Raw genomic sequence first — 15,638 nt, 5'->3', positions numbered from 1 at the left:
GCTCACTGGGGCTGCCCTGGAGGCAGTGTCCCGCGCCTGGTTCAGAGAGAAAGGGGCTCAAAACAGTGAGGCAGAAATGGCTTTCGCGCAGACATACGGACACAGACACGTAATTTCCCCTTTACATAATGTTCTTTGCTCAAAGCAAAGAGCAGGCTGCGTGGGCTCACCCTGATGTGTGCACAAAGGGACCCGTCCTCACCTTGTTCCTGCACGAGAGAGAGGGATTTCCTATTTTGCAGAGAAGGATTTCTAGCTTCTTGCTGTATTTCTCATTTTATGGTAAGAGGAATGAACCCAGGCACCCATCCCTCGCCACTCCTGTGTGCGCTTCTCGCAAGCTGGGCCCTAGGCAAAGCTGTTTGCAAAGGGTGCCTGGTCAGAGGAGTTCCCACTGTGTCAGGGCTGACAAAGCAAGTAGGGGGACCATGGAAATAGCAGTTTCCTGTCAAAACACCTCAGCAGCGAGCCCTGAAATGCATTTATTCTTAGCCATCTTCTATAAAATCAAAATTCTGCTGGGAAACGATCGTGCTGCTTCAAGTCCTCCCTGAAAAATCGAGTGCTGAGAGCCATCTGGTTTTGGTTTAGATTTGGGTGTTTTCTTCCAGAGTGCCATTTGCAAAAGTTGAAGATTTTTCTGAAGAACAGTATTTAGAAAACAAGGTGGTTAACTTTTTTCTTTTCTCAAAGGAAAATGCACAAGGAAAAACATATTTCCTGGGAAACTTGGGATGATGGAGGGGGATGTGGTCTGTTTCTCAGCCTGGCCTCTCTGCTAACCAGTGCAAGACCAGGACAGCCAGGCACTGGGCAGTCATGTCTCGGGTCCTAAGCACCCCAGGGTCAGCACACAGCCCCTTGCCCTGCCCAAAGGCCTGGAGCAAAGCAGGACCTGGTGCTGGGAGGGGGCATCTCAGCCTGAGCATCCAGCAGGCACGTCAGCCCTCTCTCCAAGGAGACCATGAACCTTGGGGCTGGGTGATGTGGTCAGAGGTTTTATTTAGTTCTGAGGCAGGGCTGAATCTGAGTGGGTTTTTATTGCATGAATTCTTAGTGTTTAAACTAAGCAGATCTTTGAACCTACGTGGTTTCTGAGGGATGTTTCTCTTCCTCTCTGAAAGCATGTGCCATAAATGCTCCCAAAAAATCCTTCCTCTCCTCTCTGGTGGTGTTAGCTCTGGGCATGCAGTCATAAACTTGCAATAGGTCGGGCTTTTCACTAAGCCTCCATGTTACAGGAGTGTCTGGAGTTTTCAGTATTTAAAAGCAAGTTTTGAGCATCAGTCAAAAGCCTACAAATGTGAACAGGGAACCACAGGCTCTACATGTCACGCTGCAATGGGCCAGAAACTTGTGAGGGTGGGCAGGAGCAGGGAGGAGGATGTGGGTGATCTGGGGGTGCAGGGAAGATGGGAGGGGGAAGGGGCTGGGTGGCAGCATCTGGCCTGGCAGGAGCTGGGGAAGGGAGGAAGGGGCCAGCAGCTCATTTACCAGGTGTCTATCCCCGGAACATGCCGCGCTGTGCAGGTCAGCACTTGTTTGAGAAGGAGCAATACAAGCTGTCAGGTGGAAAACACTACCTCCCCTGATAACTTAATTTTGCTGAACAATCTTCTAGCTCAGAGCAAGGAAAAAAAAATCAATGCACCAGAGCCAGGCTGCCCATGCATCAGGAGACCCTGCCTGAGATGCCCTGCCACCCTGAGCTGTCCCCAGGGGTGACCCTAGGGGACACTTGTCTTTAGCTGGCCCAAAAGCCGTGGTTAGCAGGGTGGCTGGGAAGAGCTGAGAGAGGGAACAAGGCTGGAGGGAAGGAATGGATGGAGGGAGGGGTCTGTAGCCCGTTTGGGCAGTGCTGTTGCAGAAGGTCTGCTCCTTCAAGCAGGGCCAAGACAAGCCCTGGATCTTTCCCACCCCCTACCTGGTTCCCACCTTGCTCTCTAGATCAAACCAGTTTTCTTTCCTGGCATCTTGCTCCAAGGGTCAACAAAGCTATTAACAAAGATTCTTTGGGTGGTTTTTCTTTTGGTAGTAATTTTACAAAAAATAAGTATGAATTGTGCAAAATGCTAATAAGCTAGGGAGGGAGCCAGGCTGCGCAGCCCAAGGGTGGCACTGTGCATGCGGCTGCTGGCCCTTGGTGCAAACCTGGATGCCACCACGGAGTTCCAGTGGCTCTGGAGAGCTTTGCAGGGGTAGGATTTCATGCAAGGTGCCTGATGCATAGGGTTTGGACAGGGATGGTTGGGGCCTGTTTGTGGCAGGAGTCTGGGCGCTGTGTTAGTGAGGCTGGCAAGCACTTAAGGCTTTCTAGCTGCTGAGCAGCTCTTCCCTGTCTTGGGGTGGGAGATCGTATTGTGCACATGCAGCTTGGGATGTCACATTAATGTTAAATGTGGGGAAGAAGCTGGAGCGAGCAAGAGCAGGAGCTGGGTGTGCGTGGCAGTTTGTTTCTTTGGGTTTATGCGCTGATACTTTCTGCTTAATTGCACCCCGACATGCACAAAGGAGGGGTGTGTGTTAAAGAAAGCTTTTAAAAAAAACTATTTCCATGAAATATTCAGGACAGGCTGGTTTCTTTTTTAAAACTAGCATAATTACTGCTGTAAGGCTTCCAGTTCTCCTGGTTTCATTGCATTTGGAGAGAGATGGCAGCAGTGTTTGCCCTTGGTAGCATGGAGGGGGTCAGAGGGAGGGGATTGCTGTTCTGATACTTGGCGACGGGTGAAGTGGGGGTCAGGGGGTTGGTCTGTTCCCATGAGTATCTGTGGGTGATGGACTGGGGACCTGGAAGGGAATGAAGGCAATTTAGCAACATACTGGTGTGTACTAGGGACAAGAAAAATGTGCCTTGTGCTCTAGGCGCACTGGGGTGTATCCCGCTGCTCCCTCCTTGCTGTGTCCTGGCTCTCACAGATGGGGGGGGGGGGGGGGGGCAGCAGTGGGTATGGCCATGGGGAGGGCATCTGCTTCCCTGCGGAGAGGGGCTGTTCCAGGAAGCACTCTCCTGACGCTGTTAGGTGTGATCCAAAATTAGCATCCCATTCACTAGTTCTTAGCTGTGTTAGCTCTGCAAGGCTAATAGGGCTTAAAAAAAGGTCTCTTGTCACTGAAATCAGCAGCTCTGACTCAGAATACGCAGAGGGAGCAAACTTGCTGAATAAGGCAGTGTTGCTGTTGTAAGTGCTCGCCTGGCTGCAGCAGTGCTGTGGGACTTGCCTGAGGATTGGTGTCAGAGCCTGGGAGGGGTCCTCAGTTCTCATCTTGGTGCCTAAAGCGCTGGGTGAGGAGGATGAAGGTGCGAGCATCAAACCAGCCAAACCGTGGAGCGTTCTCAGTGCTGTGCAGTGTTCCACAATTAATCACTTCCACCCACGTTACACCTTCCCCCTCCCCTAAATCCTCCCTCGCCTGGTACTGGAGTGGGGAATGGAGGCAGCTCCAGTTTTATGAATCAGTGAAAGACAATGCCTGCTTTTGAGAGCTGCTGATTTAGAGAGCCGTTTGCAAGCATGTGTGCAGTATGATTTCTTATCAGAGCATGGCTCTGGATGAGCCTGCCAAGAGGAGCTGTTCTAGCTCCTGGCCACATCCTGGGGAGACGGACTGAGTGGTCTTTTCATCTACAAATAAAACAAACAGGAACAAAGGAGGCAATAATATTGACTTTCATCATTGATATTCCCATTTATCTCAGTAATAATTAGTATTTCTATTGCTGGAGGGGTATAGCTCATAATATCACTGTTTTGAGGGAGCCTATTAATGTCATCACTAAGGACAGCCGGGTTCAAAGCACTGGGCAAGTGCTGCAGAGGGTGAGTGGGGTGGAGGGCTGGGAACGGAGCACAGCTGGGCATGGACGAAAGAGGCAAGAGGCTGCGGAGGGGTGCATGGATGCTGCAGGCAGCAGTGGAGCAGCGGAGCTGGGGAGGGTGATCTTGGGCATGGCCAGGGTGTAGGTCAGCAGTGACCTGAGGCTCCTGCTGTGCATGGGGTGAGGTGGGAGAGCTGTGTGGGCTTGCTGGTTGCAGCTGGGGCTCCCAGGGTCCCAGTTACCTTCCCCTCACTGCTGCCTCCAGTGCAGCAGGAGCAAATCCCACTTATCTGTGTTTTCAGGAGGGGAAGGGCAGGGCTGGTGCTTCATCATGGTGGCTCAGGGGTGGAGGGTGCGCTGTGAGATGTAGTCACAGTGCCTTCATCAGTGTGATGTGCTCCAAGCTGTAACAGCAGCCCCCGCCTTGTCACCAGCATGTGAGGCAATATGGGAAACCAGGGCAAGTTCTTGCATCTGTCCCTGCTGCCCCCAGGGCACCTGTGCCACTCGTGCACAAACTTCCTGCACATCCACAGTGCTTGTTATTTGCTGGCACTTCATTAGTCATTCCCTGTCTCTTGAAAAAACAACGAGCAACCCCTCACAGTGCTGTCTGCAGGTGCCTTGTTTTCCCTTGAACCCTCTGGGACCCCGGAGGAGGTGGGACACTGAGGTTTTAGCGCTGGTGCTGCTGCTGTCCTACGTTGCTGTGAAAGCTTTGGCACGCGACTGTTCTGTGCATCATCCCGAATCAGGCTGGAGGTCCATTTCCTGCATCTTTTTTTTAAACATCCTATTAAGTGCGCGTCCCAGCCTGCCAGTGAGGGATGGTTTCCGGTGTGCAGTGTCCAGAGCATTTTCAATTCCTCGGGAACGGCTGTCACAGCAGCCGCAGGGAGCGGCGAATGCAAATGCAGGGCAGTGTTTTTATTAGGATTTAAATGAGTTTAAGGCTGTTCAGAATTACAATGTGATTTGAGCCAGGAGGGGCTTGCAAAACTGGTATGAGTTCATACATTACACAGCAAACATGCCAAACCCCATGATTCCTGCTGAGCACCTTCCTCACTAAGGTGGGGAAAGGAGCAGGGCAGCTGCCTGTTGCCCATCATGTAGGTCCCCATGGAGGAAAGGACTGTGTGGGGTGGAAGGAGGGGTAAAAGGCCCAGCAAGGGCAGGGGAGCCAGTCCCTGTTGACAAACCTGAGCCCGTGGTGCAGTTCAGGCTGGCAGGTGGTCTCTGGCTGGAAGGTGGGGTGCAGGGGGGGCTCGTGGATGTGTTTCAGGCCAGGGTATGCTTCATCCACACATGCCTTCCTCTCTGTAGTTCCACAAGGGTAGGTGGCAGCGGGTGCTAGTGAAGCTCTGGTGCTGGCCATGCTGGGAGAAGCTGTGCACTGGGGAAGCAGCACGGCTGCATCATCTTCCTCCCTGTGCAGCCAGCTGTGGCTTCCCTGGGTGCTGGTGCAGAACATGGGGACCCTTCCTTGGGTCAGGCCCCGCTCCAGTTTTCTGGTAGCAGGAAGCTTTCTCCAGTCAGCCCAGGATGTGCCAGCCCTGGCTTTCACCTCTCTGGAGACCACGTAGCACCCAGATCTCCCGCCTGTTGCATACACATCTCTTACAAAGGCTTTAATGACCATTATTGTAATCTATGGCTGTGTGGGGCGTTGTGCAGAGGTGGAGGAGAAATCTGTGATGTGACAGAGCTGTACGTGTGCACCCAAGCACCCTGGGTCTGTGACACCTGGGAGCCACCGTCGTGAGGATGACAGGTTCCATGTCCGCTCCCTCAGCCAGAACAGAAATTAAAGGGAAGTTTGAGCTGTTGGCTTGGGATGTTCGTGCCTTGCCTCATTTTGGTGCTATGCTTTTGATCTCTGAAGGATACAGCTGAATATTTGAATGAGGAATACGTGGTTGTATTGAAATCCTAGACAAAATGCCTTTTGTGCCTCCCTGCATGTTTATCTGCGTAAGAGAGTGTTTTGCTGGAGAAACACAGGAAAGGAGCTTGAGGGAGAGGAGCGAAGGCGGGGGTGAGAGCATTGGGGAGCTCACAGTACAATTTCAGGACACTTAAGAGCCTCTTATTGTCAGTGGCAAGACAGCGACATCAGAGGCAGCTCAGGCAATTGTCTGAGACAAATTGCTTCATTTGATGGGTTTGTCAGTATCTCACTAGTTAAAGTTTCTGGGTCATGTATATATACACAAAGCACAGGAGAAAGCCAGAAATACACATATATATGCATATATACATGTCTCTGTATCTGTAGTTATCTCCCATAAATGACCTTGCAGGCATGAAGTAATGTCGTCAGCCTGCGCGGTGCCTCTGAGCAGCTGGGTGCTTGCTCTGTGGGTCTGGGGATGGGGGAGCCAGCCCACCTCTTGGGGCTCCTGCTGTGAAGCCACCAAGGTGCTGGCTCTCAAGCCAGGGAGCGGGGCTGGCAGTGCTTGCCCCAGGAGGGAGCATCTCCCCTCCCCCCGACCCCCCCCCCCCCCAAAAAAAAAAAAAAAAAAGTTTCACTTGCTTCAGGAGGTGCTGAGGGAAGAGCCTTTGCTGACAGGTAACATGCTGCTAAAGAAAGATGCTTTCTCCGGAGAGGGAAAATTCATGGTGCCTGCAGAAGAGGTGAAGGTGATGTGCTGGGTAGCAGCCCTGCTCTTATGTCCTGCTTGGAGGAGAGATGGCAAGCTGGGGATGCAAAGGCACCCTGATAAAAAGGCTCACTGGTAGCATTTGGATGGTGTTGGAAAGGCGATTGCTCAGCTCTCCCCTCCCCCTGCATCTGAAAGAGCAGAGCCCCTGCTTTGGACAGCCCTGCCCGCGCCAGCAGCTGTTTGTGCCATCCCCACGGCTAGGAGGATGCAGGAGGAGGGCAGCCTGGCTGGGAAATGCCTGCTGCATCCAGCAGCCCAGATCAAAGGGACCTCAGCCAGCGACATCCACCAGAAAGCCTTTAATGCCTGGCCCTGGAGCAGGGAGATTTGCTCAAGGGACTCATTTCCTTTCCTGAACATAAAAAAACCCCAACTGTGTCAACTTGACATTCAAGAAACTTTATTTAATACCTTTTGATTCGTTTAACAGTTTAGCTAATAGCAATGCTTTTTGGGGGTTATTTTTATATACTTTTTGATTAATTTTGACTTTGTCCTTGTACTTTGTTCTTTAAAGCCGTTTCATTAGGGGTATTCATTGCCTGTGCTCATTCTCTGGGAGAACAGGGCAGGAGGGGTGCCCTAGCTGCACCCATCTGCTGAGGCTTTCGGCAGCTCTGACACCAGACAAGTCTCAGCAGATGAAGGCAAGGTATTACGGAATCATAGAATCATTTAGTTTGGAAAAGACCTTTAAGGCTGAGTCCAATGTTAACCCAGCACTGCCAAGTTCACCACTAAATTATGTCCCTAAGCACAACATCTACATGTCTTTTAAACACCTCCAGTGTTGGTGACTCAACTGCTTCCCTGGGCAGCAGTTTCAATGCTCGACAACCCTTTTGGGAAGAAATTTTTTCTCCTATCCAATCTAAACCTCTCCAGCACAACTTGAGGCCATTTCCTCTTGTCCTATCACTTGTTACTTGGATGAAGTACCTTGCTACAGCCCCTGTCAGGCAGCTGTAGAGAGCAGTAAGGTCCCCCCTGGGCCTCCTTTTCTCTAGGTTGAACACCCCTGGTTCCCTCATCCACTCCCCATCAGACTGGTGCTCCAGCCCCTTCCACAGTTCCATTGCCCATCTCTGTACACGCTCCAGCACCTCAGTGTCTGTCTTGTAGCTAGGGGCCCAAAGTTGAACCCAGGATTCAAGGCGCAGCCCCACCAGTGCCCAGTACAGGGGGACAGTCACTGCCCTGGTCCTGCTGGCCACAATATTGCAGAAAGCTGCTGCTTGTTCTTATTCTGGTGATGACTGTTGAGAAAAGTGCACTTTCAGCAACACTGGAAGAGTTTGCAGATACATCTCTCTTTTGCTGAATTGTTTGTTTGGGGCAGAAAAACAGCAAAAAAAAAATAATGTCATAGGGTTTCATTGCGCTGTTTTCTCTATGAAGTAATTGTCATTTTCCTTTAGGAAGAAAACTGGTTGGCAAGTTCCTTGACTTTTATTTTAAAGAACTGGGTAAATCCTTAGAAATGTCCAGATGTAAAGTGAAATGTTATTGTGCCTCTCTGCATTTTAGATTCACCAGCATTTAACAGAATATATTTTCTTCTGTTAAGCTAATTCTCCTTGAATTGTCAAAAATATGAAAAAAATAATAATTGCAATAATAATTACACTAATGGTAATGTGCTTTCACAGCCTTGGCTTTTACCACAGCTAATGGTGCTCTCTCATTCCCCCTGCTCTGTCTCAGCTGTCTCCTCATTGCTCAGACCTCTTTTCAGGCGCAGTGGGTCCCTGGGCATCCCCCCATACGTGACTTCCCTGGGCCCAAACCCATGCAGCCCAGCCCCGTTACGTACTGAAGTCACAGTCTTGCTGGAGCTGCTCCTGCCTGGGATTATCCAGGTAGGTGAGCTTGAGTTTAAGCTGTACCTGCCTCCAGCCTTGCCCCTTCGCACTGGGGTGTGCCCTATGGCATCCGTGCCCCGCAGCCCTGGGCCCTGACCTGCCTAGCATCAGGTCCAAACCATGTCATCGGGTTTTTCATCATGCTCCCGAGCAAGGCAGGCTCTGCCCGTCTCCCTGTGGGGTGCCACCCCACTGCCCAGACCCATGCTTTCGAGGCCAGGCGCAGTTTGCAGCCTCCCTTCCCCCTGCCCGGTGCGATCCTGGCTCGCCCAGCACACATGAGCACCAGCAAGGAGCGGAGCTGGGGGGGAGATGTCAAGAGCTGTTATGGCATGTGCAGGAGCTTATGTAAAAGGATCCATTTTCATTCTCCTGCTTGTCTGCTTCAGTCAAAATACAATGCCGCAGCTAACAACGTTTTGTGTCAGAGCAGACCACAGCGAGCTAATGCATGGGCTGCTGCGGTAGGCGCTACATCTCCCTGCACCGCAGCTGTCCTGAGCCCCCACCGCAGCCCCTGGGGCTGCCTTCACCCCCGGCCCCTGGGAGCCCGCAGCTCTCCCTGCCGTGAATCATGTCTCCCACTGAATTGTAGCTCCTTGCGGGCTCTGCAGCTCCCAGGTTGCAAACCACAGCCCTGCTAGGCTTGTCTCCCAGCTGGAGGAGCGGCTCCCCGGTGCCTCTGCCTTCCCAGCCTGAGCAGGGGTGCGTACCCGCCGCAGCCCAGCTGAGCCCACCGCAGCAGCAGGCGGTTCTGGTCCCCTGAGGGCCCTGGGGGCAGCAGCTGGTCATGTTGCTGATCTTTTTGTTCAGTAGACCTGTGTACACATGGACACGCATGTCCTGGAGTGCCCTGGAGGCGTCTGGCACCTGGTGTCTTCATCTTTTTATTTTGAGGCTGGAAAGAGCATCTATGTTTGCCTGTTGCTTGCTCTGTGGACATGTTGCAGAGCCGCTGGAGGTGGCAGGGACCTGGAGATGGTGCCTGAGGCAAAGGGGGTGCAAGGGGAGGTTTGTGTGCTCAGCCCACCAGACTGCCTTAGCCAAGGCAGGGAGCTGGCTGGGCAGCCGGACCTGTGCTGCAAGTCCTTAGAGATGGGATGTGGGGAGGTGAGGCTGCAGGGACCTGTGTTTCCTTTCCTCTTCTCCAGCGCACCTTCACCCCTTCCTTGGCAGGGCTGATCTCACCTGGAGACATTTAAGGGACATTTGGCTTTCCTCTGCCGCTGTGCTGGGTAGCAGACATGCTCTGTGCGCATGGAGGGGCAGTGTGGTGCCAAGCCTGGCCTGTGCACAGCTCTTGGACCTGGCGTAGGCTCACAGGTGCTTTGGGCCAGCCTTAACTGTTGTGTCCCCACCCTTACAAGCTGGTGTTGCATCTCCTTTGGAAAACCGGGGCTGAGGCTGCGTGGCTGGGAGCTGTGGGGGTAGGTGGCCACCCTGACTTACAGCAGGCTGGAGGTGTGTTTGCTGGGGAGGCGGACGGGAACGGCTCAGCCCTGTTTCATTATCGTCCACCGTCAGGGACTGGCCTTTGGATGAGGCACCGTGTCTTTGTTCAGTATCTGCAAACTGCTCGTTATCGAGGACTCTGCTTCACGAGCAGGACCTGGGTACAGGAATAGACTATGAATTGTGAAACCTCAATGCACGGAGCAATTTTTGTCAGTGGTTTTCACACCTTTCCTTTCTCCTCTCTTTCTCTCATTTCTCCTCGGTTAGAAAGATGTGGAAACACATCTCCAGAGCTTTGATGGTGAGCTCGCCGCCACCCCTCGCCTCTCATTGGTGCAGGCAGAGCAGCTGATGGGGCTGTGGGGATGCAGCGCAGCAGCAGCAGGGGTGCAAAACTCTTCCCAGCGCTGGCTGGACCGAGGCAGAGGGCACCAGCCACCTCCCATCCCATCCCCCCCAAAATGTCACTTGCTTTTAAATGCACTGGTAGTTTAAAATAAGAATAACCTGCTCCAGGGCTTCTTAAACCGTGGAATTAAATATGGTTCTGGTCTCTAGGCAGAGTCTGACTCTTCAATTCTAAATCTGCTCAGCCAAGCGAAATATTGCAGGGGGAAAAGAAATCAATATTTTTCAGGCCCAGCACGGAGAGGAAGCTGTCTGCGTGTGGCTGCAGGCATGCAAGTGCAGATGTGCACGCACAAACGCGCAGGGCTGGGGCAGGAGAGTGCGAGTAGCATGCATGGGTGCAGCAGAGAGGAGCCCGGGGTGGGGAGGAGGCGGCGGCGGTGGCAGTGATGCCGGGGTGCTGTGCGGGCTGCTCTGGGAGAGGTGTGGGTGTGGGTCCCGGGTCCATCGCACTCGTGTGTGTGTCTGGGGACACGGTGGGGTTTGTCTCTATGTGATTCCCAGCAAGGCCTTTCAGGTAAGGAAACACTGCTCTCTTGGGTTTGTGGCAGGTAATTTAGTGGCCGAGGGGGCTGTCAGCCTGTGCCAGAGCAGGTGCGCTGCGGCGGTCCTGGTTTCTGGTACGTGGAGCTGAGCTGCGCAGGCGGTGGGAATCATCAGGGCTCATCAGGGCTAATGAGGGTTTCTAGGTGAGCTTGGAGGACTTTCCCCCATGACCCACAGGCCCCACCATTTGGAGAACGGCAGCATTTCAGATAACGGATGGGGGGCTCTTGCTGTTGCGTGTTGACCTGTCATATGGAGGCATTTGTGCGCAGTGGCAGGACCCCCACCCCGCAAGCTGCTCCGGGTGCACCACACGCTGCATTGAGCAGCCCACAGCAGTGCTCCCCGGGCACGGGTCTCCTTGCCCACAGGTTGCCTCTTGCCCAGAGAACGTGATCGGGTAGGGATTGGTGCCTGGTATCTGCTCTGGGAACATCACTGAAGATTTCCATCTTTCCCTGCAAAAAAGGGGCTCGAGCCTTAGCTGGGAACCGTGTAGTTCAAGGGAAGACGAAGCTGATTTTGCCAGGTCTAAGTTCTCCAGGTGGTTTCTGCGCAGCCCCTCTCCCCACCGTCACTGCCTTTGCAGAGCCCTGACGTTCTCCCTCTGCTGCTGCGCATCCTCCGTGGCGGGTGGCGGTGGGAGGAGGGAGCTGTGTGGCGTGTTGGGATCAGGAGCTGAGGAGGATCTCCATCTGCAGCCGAGAGGGGAAGGACAAATGTTATTGACCTGCTCTGGCATCTGACCAAACCACAGACACTCACCCCTCCCAAAAAGCCTCTCTGATAGCTTAATTTCCTAATTGCTGTCTGTGATCAGGATGTCAGCGCTGGCTCTCCTCCAAGATATGTCACTTCCAGCAGCCCAGGGCTCTCTACCACCTTGCTTGGTCACTACTTTGGGCTCACCTGCTTGTCCGGCTGGAGAATCTCCCATCTCTGTGCAGGCCACCTATGCCGCCCTGAGGACGTCGTGACAAATATTGAGGGAGCTCAAAACGTTGAGGAGCGCCAGTCCAGGGCCCCAGCTCCAGCGCTGTTCTGTGCCTTGGCCAGAGAGCCAAGGGTTGGAGCTGAACCGTGTGTTTTGAGGTCCCAGCTGGAGCCCAGCACAGTGCCTGGAGGAGACACAGTCCTCAGATGCCCGGTGCTGGGCTCAGGATGGAGAGCTGGCGTGGCAGGGTGCCTGGAGGTGAGGCCCTGGGAAGGGACCCAAAGGGCCCTGTGGGATCTGGGACTGGGCTGGTGGGAATTCCCGGTGGCCCTGGCCATCCAGATAAGGCAGTGCTGCGAACGCGTGCAGCAGGAGCTTACAAGCTGCAGCACGGTGAGGCTCTATATCTCAATAAGCAGCACTCCAAGGCAGACCTGAAAATAAATATTTGAAGAGGAAATAGTACTCTGTGTTCTATTGTCTGTCCTCCTTTCCTCTCTCTCCTTCTCTTCCCCTTCTCTTCCCCTTCTCCTGTCTTTTACATCTGACTGAACATGAGAGTTCATTGTTAAGGGGGTTTTGTTTTCTTATATTTTTTCCTTTCTCGGTTCTCCAACGAGGAAACTGCAGGAGCTGCACTGTTAATGGTTCAGACCCATACAGCAGCAAGGGCTTTGTCCGTGCCCAGGTTGCTGGGTGCTTGTTTTGCTTCTCTGTCACTTTGTTTGCTATGATAGAACGCAAGGAGACGGCCGTTTCTTCTGCAGGGAGCAGAGAGATGATGGGACCAAGCTGGCTGAAAAGTCTGTAAGCGTGGTTCAGCCCAACCCTGCAACAGTTGTCCTCATTCGTAGTGGCTCTGGCATTGGGCAGGGCAAAGCGAACGGGTCGGTGGTGCCATGAGTGGTGCTGCCTCTGGTCCATCAGGTAAAGGGAAAGGATGGGAAAGGCCATCTTCCTGGGAAGGAGAGGACTAAGGGACTGTTAAGCTGCAGATGGATGCGAAGGTCAGGACTTGTGGCACTGCGGGTACTCCCAGTCAGACGGAAGGCAGTGGGTTTCCACACAGAACTGGGAAAATCAGCCTCTCACCTGCCGCCGGCTGATAGCTGGGCAGCCAAAGAGAGGGGAGCTGGTGCAGAGACGGTGTGCACCCCGTGCAGGCTGGGATGGGGCTGTCAGCAAGGTCCCCCGGGGACAAGCGCTGGTGGAAGAAGGGGTGTTGTGTGCAGAAGGCGGTCCTGGGGTGAGATGCAAGCGCAGAGTCAGCCCCTGGGCTGTATGGTCTCCCCCTCTGCATCTGAGGATCCGTGGGCTGGGAAAGGAGCATTGGCATCACCTAGAGCCCTCCTCCGAGCGTGAAGGGAAGTGTTGGGAGAAATCAAGCGTAAAAGTAGAGGTGAGGAGTGGTAGTGAGAAGGGAATGGGGGAAAGAGGGGAAGGGAAAAGACTCTGAGGAGGAGATGGGACTGAAAAATGCAGAATGTTTAAGGATACCCAAGACGTCACAGGCAAGGGAAGGTAGTCTGGGGAACATGTAACTTTGCAAGAAGTCATCTTAGCCTGGCTGCGAATGTTTGCTAAGCTTCTCAGCTATATTTAGCATCCTCCATGCCCTTTGGAGAATTCTCCATGCAGATGGCAGAGGAGCTGCTTGCCAAATGGTGGATGCCATGCTGCGTCGGAAGGGGGTGCCCGGTGTTCAGGGAGAGAAGTTTAATGTCGGCTTTGCCCTTTCAGCAGCGAAGCCAAGCGGTTCGCTTTGCTGCCCAGTGGACGGGGCTGCCAGATGGCTAAATGTTTGCTCGTAAATTAGCAATGGGAAATATGTGATGTAAAGCCCTAAACTGAAGAAATGCAGGGCCTGGATTGGATTCTTCTTCCTGCAGAGGATGGTCTCTGCAGAGCAGGGTTGGGTAGATCCATTACAAGAGCAGCACAAGGAGATCTCAAAGCAAATGAACGCGGGCACTGTGCTGCCATCTCTTCCCTGTTCATTGGCACAGTCATGGGCCATTACTCAAGCGTGCGCAGCCGCTGGCTGTGTTTGCTTTGAACCAATATGCAGAGAAACACAGCTTTTCTCTCTAGGAAAAAAAAGTGCTGCTTGTTCTGTATCTGTGCAGTATCTCACTGAATGGAATATGACTGGAACGAAATTTCCAGGCACTAATGTAATATAAGTACTCATAATTTGTGTGCGTGCGTGCACACGTGTGGGGATAGGCAATGTAACAGTCCCGTGCTGCACAGCCCTGAGCAGCATCCCATATGGTCCTGCCCTTCTCGAGCACAAGCCCACCTGCGAAACGGCTTCGTGGCTCTCCTGGGGTGTCTCTGTGTCATGCCTGATCTGAAGCTCTGTGCTGGGGCGGAAGGTGGGGAGGAAAAGCCTGAGATGTGCCAAAAGATTTTGGGCATGGCAGACAGGCACCACAGGGATATTCACTGAGAATCTTGCCAAGGTAGTATTAATGCTGCTGCCTCTCAGTCCTCCCAAATCATGGAACTGCCCAACGCCCTGCTCTCTGCACACCTCCACTCCAGAGGGATAAGGTTACTTTAAAAACAAGTAAATACTGTAATATCAGCTTCCTTTTATTTGCCGTCTGGATTCAGAGCCTGGTGTTTTCCCATTCCCGGTGTTTCTGCACAGGCTGGAGGGCTGGCCTCTTACCTCTCCCTTTGGTTTCTGATGAAAGCCAAGCTTTCCGCGTCTTAACTTGACTCCAGGGGCTGGGGCTTTGAGAAGCTCTACCTCTGTAATACTGGCAATAAAATCATATGAGCTGGCTATGCTGCTGTAAAACTTTTATTGCAGTGTGAAGAGGAGCAGCGGATTCTCCCTCCCTCCCTTCTCCCCATCCCTGCGACTCCCTGGCTCTCGCTCCACTCCTCCTCCAGGGCTCCGAGCCTTTGTGCCAGGCAGCACGGACTGTATCCCGTTTCCCTCTGCTCCTGCTCCTCTTGATCCCCACCCCTGCCCTGCTTCCCTGGGGCCACTCTGCCACCGCTCTTCCCTGCTCTGGCCTCGCCATGACCTGCTGGCAGGTCTGCTCCTGCCCTGTCCTTGTCCTTGCCATGCCGTGTGGCTGCGCGGCTGCATGTCAGCTCCCCGTTTGCGACATGATCGAAATGAGAAGCGCTGTAATAGCTCCCTGCGTGGTTAGGCCATCCGTGCGTTTTGCGTTTCATGGCGACTAGGAGCATCGTCTGCCTTCCCACACCGTCCCCTACCGTATTTATAGATCACAGCGGCATTATCCGTGTGGATGCAGATTGTGCATGACGGTTTTCTATAAATACAAATGCTCTGTAATTATCGTTAGAACTATTTAGCCCAATTCAAAGGTAGATTAAATAATGAATGTGTGTGATATGCCTGTCGACATCAACAAATGGAAAGAGACATCTCTGGATGCATATCTGGAGGTTTCCCCGGTGAAGAAGTTGGGGGAGGAGAGTGGGGAGGGAGGGGAGCAGCCGTATCGCTGTAAATGCCTCTATTTCTGGGGTTTGGGTGGCACAGTGTGGACCGAGGGGTGCTCTCTGCACCCCAGTGGGATCTCAGGGCCGGACAAGTAAGTGGTCCAGGAGACACCATGCCGAGGGATGCGCAAGGAGGACGGGCACATGCAGAAGCCGCTTGGTATTCACGGCTACTTATTGCTGTGTATCTTTCCCCTCCGCTTTCGCTGCTCCTCAGGAGCAGCAGGAGGTAATTTCAGGCTAGGCTGCCGATGGAGAGCAATGGAAGGCATATGATAAGGCTCCCTAAAGTCTCTCATCCCCTTGTTTTTTATGGTAATTGACTTTCTCTGAGGCCGTGCATGCCCTGGTGAGTCCCTTTCTGCTGCTCTCTCCCTGGCTGCGAGATGGTTCACAGCATAGCTCTGTGGGGACAGTGGTGCTGCCCCCTGTTCTGACTGTGGTCCTGCCCCAGCCTT

The 15,638-nt window shown here is 53.3% G+C and overlaps 1 protein-coding gene across 2 annotated transcripts in view; it reads left to right on the top strand.

Moving 5' to 3' along the window:
* LINGO1 (leucine rich repeat and Ig domain containing 1) overlaps positions 1–15,638 on the top strand; it is a 169,656-nt gene that overhangs the window by 106,808 nt on the left and 47,210 nt on the right. The gene's annotated exons all lie outside the window — the stretch shown is intronic.

This window comes from Falco peregrinus, chromosome 1, assembly GCF_023634155.1.
Source record: "Falco peregrinus isolate bFalPer1 chromosome 1, bFalPer1.pri, whole genome shotgun sequence".
Taxonomy (NCBI): Eukaryota; Metazoa; Chordata; class Aves; order Falconiformes; family Falconidae; genus Falco; species Falco peregrinus.
The sequence above is the reverse complement of the archived record's forward strand: the minus strand, read 5'-3'. Positions and strand labels throughout refer to the sequence as shown.